This window comes from Silene latifolia, chromosome 1 (assembly GCF_048544455.1).
Source record: "Silene latifolia isolate original U9 population chromosome 1, ASM4854445v1, whole genome shotgun sequence".
NCBI classification, from domain to species: domain Eukaryota; kingdom Viridiplantae; phylum Streptophyta; class Magnoliopsida; order Caryophyllales; family Caryophyllaceae; genus Silene; species Silene latifolia.
This window is the reverse complement of record NC_133526.1, coordinates 186,544,129-186,553,609: the sequence shown is the minus strand read 5'-3', so window position 1 is coordinate 186,553,609 and position 9,481 is coordinate 186,544,129. Positions and strand designations below refer to the sequence as shown.

The window sequence follows — 9,481 nt, the reverse complement described above, 5'->3', positions numbered from 1 at the left end:
CCCTTACCTATATACATACCATTCTTAGTAATAATAACCTTATCGGACTCTAATACGATTTTAAAGCCTTTCTTACATAATAAATTAGCGGATAACAAGTTTTTTCTTAATTATGGAACATGAAAGACATTAACTAAAGTTAACTTCTTTCCGGATGTGAAATTCATTTCAATTGTTCCTTTTCCTTGAACTTTTGTTGTAACATGATTTCCCATCAGCACTTCGTCTGTTTCTTTCGTTGCTTCATATGTTTTGAGCATAGCCTTGTTGTTACACACATGAATTGTGGCGCCGGAATCGAGCCACCAATCTGGTGTTGTTGTCACCGCAACCATATGCAATTAAGTGATCATACCAATATGCATATCCGACACCGTTGCAATCAGTTCTGGACTTACAGTTTCAACATTCTAAGCATTGTTAGTGCCTGAACCAGACGGTTTTTTGAAACTATTGCTCCTGTTCCTGCAATCTTTAATAACATGGTCTGGTTTTCCACAATGAAAACATGCCCTATCATCAAGTTGTGCCTTTTTCTTGAACTTATTGTTCTTATTTTTTGGTTTCAGATTACTCTGACCCCTCTTTTTTTATCCTTCGACCACATAATTAACCTTTGAACTCAAATAAATCGAGTCTCTTAGTCTCTTACACGGTTTTCTGCGTCAATTTGCAGATGAGTTTGAAACTGCTCTATAGTTGTAGACTCGTTTGAGTGCAGGAACTTTTTCCGAAAATCATTCCACGAAGGCGGAAGTTTTGCCAATATTGCTCCAATTTGGAGTGCATCAAGAATTTTGATTTCAAGTTCATTTAAGCGGGAAACCAATATTTGAAGTTCATGTACTTGATCCATTATGGTTGATTTATCATGAGTCATTAAAAATTCAAAATACTTCATTGCAAGAAATTTATCAGTACCTCGCTTTTCGTTTTTGTACTTCATCTCCAATGCATTCCATATATCCCTCGGAGAAGACATGTTGCGGTATAAATCATACAAGCGATCAGTCAAGGAATTCAGAACATATCCTCGACACACTAGTTCGTCTTCCTTTCGTTTACTACGCTCCCTTTTTCAATAAATCAGTATCGTCTGGTAGAGGGTCTGGTATGGGTGTAAGATCAGACTCAAGAACATAGAATATCTTGAGTGCAGTAAGTAGAAACACCATACGATCCTTCCAACGAGTGTAGTTCATTCCATCAAATCGTGCCAATTTGGAATTGCCATGAATATGCCCACTTTGTATCCGTGCCTTAACAGTAGCAGCAAATTCGTTTTCCATAGTGTATAATTTCCTTAAGATTGTTAGAGCAATTAATCGAAACGAATTGCAGTAAGACGTTAATTATAGTTTCTTTAAGGAAATTATCCCCCACTATAAGGGTAATATTCCTCTAGGATACAATACTGCTTTCTTTGTAAGCCAATATAATTATTCTGTTATTGATGAGATTACTATTTTTTGTATATTCTGAATTGTTGTGAGAGCATTGTATTTATAAGTGTTGAAGAGGAGGCACAATGAACAGTTGCATTGATTCAGGAATGTGCAGACATTCTGTTTGGGCAAAACAAGGGTTTGGTTTCAGTTCGGAAATTGCAAAACAGACCTTGAAGTGATACGGAATCACCCAACGCCCCAAGTGCCCAAGTGCCAGTCTTGATTCGTTAAAGATCAAGGCCCATATTAGTGAATTCACACTTGTTCCACTAATGGCCCATTTATCTTAATAATATAATCTATCTACTTTCACTTATAAACTCTCTTAACCTCTTAACCCACTAATATGGGACAAACAAACAAACTGTTCCAACATTAACCGATTCTCGGTATCCATCCATATCCTTGTTAATGCACTCAACAGCATTATTAAATGCATTGCATAATGAAGTGATTCAGGGTACACCTACTACACAAAAGCCACCATGAAAAGTATTAGATATATCACTTAGCTTAGGGACGACCAGGGACGGAATTAGGTTATTTTTACTAGGGCTATGAATTGATAAATAAAATTCAGTGCACAAATATTGCATAGCCAAATTGTACCATAGATGGTAGCTTTGTTGATCACCTACCAAGAAGGCAGGGATCGACTCCCCATTGAAAGTATACATTTTATTTTATTTAGCCTAAAAATTGGACAAAATACACACAAAAAACTCACTTTGCGACTGTCCCAAAACCCGAAAACTCATACATGGATATGCACGGTTTGATTTTTTTTTAACTAATACGCTTCAATATTCTGTAAATCTAGCCCTAGATAGATTTCATTCCCGGCTCCACGACAATGAGTCGAGTTCGAGTTGGTTGGACCATAACCCACTTCGTCATCCATTAAACAAAATCATGACGGTGGATGTTAACCAGTTTCAGGTTATATTGACATTCCGATTCATGCGTAAGAAACATGGTAGGCTATAATTCAGTAATGTGAGTAATACCTGTTAAGAACGATATAATAGAAGGTTTGGGAGAAGCTTTCGATTGTGTTTTATTCAATATCCCAGTCTCAATATATAGTACAACGTGAATATCATATTTTCGGAAATACGATCATAATAATATTCTATCCTTAATTATCAATATTACCGTAATATTTCGAATATTACTATACCTTAGCGAGATTCAGTATAATTAATGGATCTCCATATCTTAGACGAAGATTCTAGAAATTAAGTTCTGTGGCCTCGTCACTGGTGCTTCCTTCATCAGAAACTGTACCAAAAGTACAATATGGTCATATTGGTCAAACAACATACAGACCAATAGTAAAAGGTTAAATCAAAGTTCATACTTTGTGAAAAGGGGTACTGAACCCCGGTTCTGCACAACAGAAGTATATTTGTATGGGCCTTCATCACAGATTTCCTCACAGACAATCTGTTCGACCTCCACGTGATTTGCAACGTGACCCTTCTCATCAACACCCCTTTTCTGATATCTAGCACATATTTCAAAGATAGAACGGAAAAAGAGTTAAAACAACATACCTCAGGCCAATTATCGTCTAAATCTGAGTACAAAGGATCTAAAGAGTGATTGGCTTCTGAAGGAAAGAAGGTATGTATGTTTGCAAAAATTGCAATGTATAATGTCGTGTTTTAAAGCATCAAATAAAGACTACTAGTTTCCATACTCAATCCACCGGGCATATAATGAGTCTTTTCCCTCCAAAAATGGGACTGGCGGTAAAGTTGTACCAGTACCACCACCTACATTTGAACTAACCTGGTCCCTGGCTCCCTGCAAATTGACATGACCTTCTTGCAGTAAGGGTTATCTTGAAAGTCTTCCTCTGGCCAATAGCTTCACCTGGATATGGAAAAAATACAACTGTGAGTAACAGATTGTGGATAGTGATGAAGATAAGTACGGAGTACAATATTTCGAACACAATATATTCCCCCTGTGCTTTGTTCACAAAAGAAATTCATCCATGAACATGAATGTAGGCTCAGCAAAAGAAATGACTTTGTATTCAGCAATGGTGTAAATCGGATGATCACAAATCTGGCCAATCTTCCTTCTCTTTGTTATAGAGATGATATAGTAAATTCCCAGTAGTCTGATGAACCCTGAATAACAAAGAAATAAATTTTTTTGAGAGGAGCCGCATAAATGACAGCTAAACATTGTTCACTCTGATTCATGTTCTCACTCACTCACCTACAATCCACTTCTCATTTTATTTGCTTCCTCTATGTCTTGCAACAGAGCCTTGCACAGAGAAAATGAATAAGCTGTGGGATCTTCGTAGAAAACGGGATTGGAAGGATTCGACTTATCAATCTTTTCCAGTTCTTTGTTATTTTATCCCTTCCAATCATAAAAAAAAACTTCTCCACAAAATCAGGCAGATAATACATACCCAAGAAGGTGAAAAACAATTAGACTCAAATCCATTTGAGCATATACAGTTGGAGGAATATATGGTTTCATCCACGAATCTAATAGTACTTACTAAATCAAGATGTGATATTCCTCGCTTAATACTAAGGTAAAATAGCTTGGTTACATCACTGAATGCATACAACTGCTTTACATAGGACTCGCTAAAAATTAAATTAATGACGTTTTTAAGGTAATCAAGTGCAACAATAATACCAACACATAACATGATGCTATTGTCAATATCATGACACAAAATTGGAATTTCCTAAAACTCGTAATTCATTAAAACGGAAATTTTCACAAATGAGCAGAAATAAATGAGATTTTCGGAATTTTCCAACACAACTCGATTCTAATACTATAAGTTAAAAACTAGGGAATTAATAAAAAGAAGTGTATGCAGATGAGGTCTCATAGAGGGAAAACTTCTCCAAACAATATGAAGCTTCAACATCTATCTCACTTTCCACCACTGTCGCCGCCACCGCCTCCATTGTCGCCGCAAGTAACACTCTCAGACCATATTCCTTCCATTAAAGAAACATGAATCTCTTCCAATTAACCTTTCCTTAAGCTTCTCCCCTTTTTTCTCCAAAACCAACAACCAGTCTAGGTGAAATCCACAAGTTCAAATCATAGAGGGTGAAAATTGAGGAACAAAGCAAAATCACTATTAGTAAAATATAAGGAAAGAAGCTAATATTTGAATTGGTGTTACTGTTACTCCATGTTTATGGAGTTTAAAATGTCAAGATTTTGAGGCATTCAACCATGGTAAATGTTTCGCGGGTTTTTTACCTGCCCATTTTATGATTTTTTATTTGAACTTGTTTTTTTTTATCCCGGCTAAAAAGTCACATGGGAATATTTTAACAAAATTGAGGGGAGAGTGATAAGGCCTTGTGAGAATTGACAACAGTCCATCTCATCATCAATAATAATTTATATTATACTGTATTTTCGGATCTGCTACTATTGAGTCGAAGTTTGAGCAATTCTAAGGTATCATTTGGTTGCCACTAAAAAAATCATGGGAATTGGAAAATCCGATGAATTGCAAAATTATGGCTGTTAGGTTGACAATTTTTTGTCAAATAGGTGAATCGCAAGATCACAGGAATTGTCAAATCCTACAAATGGACCCAAAATCCAAACCTTTTGCCAAGATCTAGATGTCAGTATAATCTACACTTCAGGTGCCAAGTATGTAAAACAATGAAATGATCTTGAACTTGGGACTGAATAGTACCTTACTATGTGGTGGGAAACCGCGATGTTGCGTAATGGGCTAATGGCATCCCCTAGAGCCTCCAAAACCCTCATAACAGTCATAAGTTCATATGCTAAATTGTCGTTGAAGTCGAGTTCTGGTGATCCAGTTAACTCTACATCATTTAATTTATGACCACCTCAACAAATGTCCACCAAGCACATATAAGGTCTTTCCCTATCTAGGAATTTCAACTCTAGCCAAATGATAGATCTCCACATACCTGGGGTGGGACATGTCCTTTGAAGAGAACCCATGCATAATCATGGAGCCATCATTACAACCCACGTCAACCCAGCTCAATCCAACTTCCTTTCTGACTCTCCTATCTTTTATTTGCCTCCTCATTGTTGCTACTTTATCCCTGTCTCCTTTCTCAGCATATAGATTCGACATCAGCACATAAAAGCCTAATTTCTCAGGCTGCAATTCAATTAATGCACTAGCCATCTTCTCATCCAACTCCATATCCCCGTGTTTCCTGCACGCTCCTAACAAACTCTGCATTGCCGAGAATGACGGTTTCCCGGGAATCTGAAGAACAAACTCTTCTGCCTCTTTCAGACGTCCTGCACGACCCAACATATCCACCATACAAGCATAATGCTCTGGTGATGGAACGATGAATTGTCTTTGACCATCGTGTCCCAACTTTGACGACCTTTATCAACCATGCCCTTTCTACCATATGCTGTAAGCAAGGATAGGAAAGTAATTGAGTCAGGTCTTACCCCTTCCTCCTTCATCTGATAAAATAACGCCATGACTGAATCGTAGTCCCCATGTCTGGCATGGGCTGAAATGATTGTTGTCCAAGCAAATTGGGTCTTTTGAGCACTTTCCTTGAATATCTTTTTGGACTCAGAGACTCTTCCTCGTTTTGCGTACATGTCAAGAAGGGCAGCTGAAACAACTGCATGGATTTTAATCCGGATTTTAGCAGATGAGAGTGACATCTTTGTCCATATATCAGAAAATGGCTTCAGCTGATCCAATTGCACTTAATATGCTCCCAAATGTTTATTGATTAGGACGGGTGTCTGATATAGCAGATCGGAATGCTTCAAAAGCTTCTTCGTACAATCTATTTTGATCATACCCAGATATCAAAGTATTCCAAGATATAACATTCCTATAATGGAGCTCTTCAAAAACCTTCACTGCATCTCCCATTGATTCAAACTTTGCGTACATTGAAGTAAGACTATTTGAAACATGCAAGTCCGAAACAAAACTACTACCCACATAAAACCCATGAATCATTTGACCTTCATTGACCATATTTCTTTGTTTAATTGCCTAGAGTAAACCAATGAAGGTCACCTCATTAGGGTAAACCCCATCCGCTCGCATCCCATGGAAGAGGCTAAGTGCTTCATCCGGAAATACTGAAATCATTGTCGTCCAAGAAACGACATTTCTCTCGGCCATGTCCTGGAATACAAGTTTTACATCTCCATTCACCTCACATTTTGCATATGCTGCCATCAAAACGTTACAAACCGAAACATATCTTCCATAACCAATCATTATACTCAGGCCGTGCAGCAATTTCCCAGCCTCTAAATATTGTACATGTCCACAAGTGGAAATTCCAGCAGTTAGAGAAACATTATCAATCCTCACTCCTTGTTTTCACCAATTCGCAAAGTGTCCGAATTGTTTCAATCCCACAACTTCCCTCTTGGGTATAACCACACAACATTGCATTCCAAGATACATGATCCTTGGTGAGCATCTCATTAAACACGTTTTCAGCCTCAAAAATACGACCCCATCTAGAGTACAGTGTAACGAGTGCATTAGCTACGAAAACATCAGAACCGAACCCTGATTTTAATATGTTAGAATGCAATTGAAATCCAAATAGAAACCCTTTATCATCCACACAAAAGGACAAAGCTGTAATATACGTAACAGAGTCGAAAACAACACCATTTGCATTCATGTTTGCTGCAAAACATAACGCAACGTCTCTATTCCTAAAACCCACTAAAATGGTTTTATAAGAAACAGTATGAGGCTCATCTAAGCTGCGAAACAATTTAAGGGCATGATCAAATTTTCCAGCTTTACAATACATACTCATCAACGAATTCACAACTGACCGACAACGAATGAACCCGGATAACACAGCAAAGTTGTGCAAGGTCACACCCACTTTCGGGTCACCACGACAAGCTTTGATGGCCATAGCCACATTACTTTCACTAATACCGCGATTGAAACAGTATATCATTTCTGTTTTAAAGGCATATGGGATCTAGAACTATAGTCCCGTAGCGAATGATTGAAACTTTGGCTCAGGCGATTCATCAAACACCTTCTATGCAACTCTCTAATACCAGCAAACTCAATAAAACCCATCAATTCAGCTGCTATAAGCTTTTGCCAAGAATTAAATAGGATTAAATTTAGCAATTAACATAAATTTGTTGAAATATGTTAGAGAATAATCGAATGATCCACCCATGAGTCGGAAATATTTTATTCCGTAGTTTTCTACAGATTGTTTGGATAAACTGTGAGTGGCCCATTATTTGGGACAAATGGACATGGTTTTGTAGGAAAACCATTTGAGACCCATGGTGTAACACCCCCTCATACCAAGGTGCCTTACCAGGACCACCCTACCATGAAAGTGCGTTACCATCTCGGTTTCCCGAGGTTAGTATATACCAAAGCGTCTGAACTGAGCATCATTATTAAAGTAATGTAAAATGTAAAGTGTACAATATCCAAAAACCAAATACTGTCTAACGAAATACAACTTCAAAGTCTTAATAATAATAAAAGAAAACTCGCTAAGACTCTGACGGTGATGCTATGACTCGTGGTGGCAAATCTCCCAAGATAATCCCCAAGCTCTCACTAGCAAAACCTGTCAAGCCTGCTCACCATCCCCGAATGGGTCACCGCAGATTCCACAAACAACAACGGGGTCAGTATTATGCAACAAACAAGACAAACAAATGCAATACTCGTCTGATCATCGTCAAACTCCCAATCACCCAAGCTCACATAGTAACCGACTACACACTAAAGTGTGTAGCCCTGCCAGATTACCCATAACAACAGGTAATCCTCGCCGCCAGTGGGTGACCGCAGCCGATCCCACCTAGTCCAGCTCCTCAACGAGCGACAACGATCCCTGTCCCTTAATGTGCACATCCCCTCCCGTGGCGGGTTCCACGGAGGGCGAACTAGGGTGTGAAGCCACTCCCGCAAGTGACTCCACCACAATCACAATCACATGACATTACTGTCATCTCAATCCCCTCACACCAACACTGTCACAACAATCCTCATACTACGATGATCAACAGACAACGATAATTATAACAACATGTCATGTAAAGCACAGTAAACTGAGTAGGGAAAACCCTACCTTAGCAATCACAGCTAGGGATGGCAGTGGGTCGGGGACCCGACCCAGACCCTGAGGGTCGGACCCTAACGGGTCGGGTATGGGTCTTATTTTCACAGACCCAATGGGTATGGGTCGGGTATGGGTCTTAAGAAAATATTTCGGGTCCGGGTCCGGGTCTAAGTTATGAGACCCATACCCGACCCTTAGACCCTTTATTAAAGAAAAAAATCAAAATTACAACTTTTCTCAATTCATACTTGTGCATCAGAGAAACCCAACTAAAGTCTCTTTCTCTTCCCTCATCCCATAAAGTGATAAAACCCAACCAAACTCTTCTGACAATACCACCACTCCACCACCGACACAAGAAAACCACCACCACAAAGACGATACGCGACGGCAACCACCTCTCTAATAGCCGGTGACCGACAACCACCATTAACGGCAGATTAATAAACTCATAATGTTAAAGTAGTATGAATTTTTTTTTTTAATATTATAGACCCCATAATCGTTAATCTTGTTACTAAAGTGGTCAAACTCGGACCATGGGTAGACCCAGACCCTACCCTTACCCATAGGGTCCGGGTATGGGTCCTCAAATTTTAGACCCTTGCGGGTCTGGGTCGGGTACGGGTCCAAAAGAAAAATATCAGGTCGGGTCCGGGTCTAGGCAGACCCTACCCAGACCCTACCCATTGCCATCCCTAATCACAGCAGTATGCAACACGGACAATAAAAAAGGCTCCTCTACGAAGTCTTCTCCTATACAATCACTACTACAGATACAGGCTATAACAACGGTCAAAAACCGTTGTTATATAAAAAAGCGGACGTTGTTAAAGCGTCCGTTGTAGAAGGTTTTAACAACGGTTGGCTTACTTCATCCTAAAGACTCTTACCATGATCGAGAACAACAACAACTTCATCCGCCGG

At 39.0% G+C, this 9,481-nt stretch overlaps 1 pseudogene; it reads right to left on the bottom strand.

The window, feature by feature from the left end:
* Nucleotides 1–5,352: 5,352 nt before the first annotated feature.
* Nucleotides 5,353–7,555, bottom strand: LOC141588840 (pentatricopeptide repeat-containing protein At4g32430, mitochondrial-like; annotated as a pseudogene).
* Nucleotides 7,556–9,481: the final 1,926 nt, after the last annotated feature.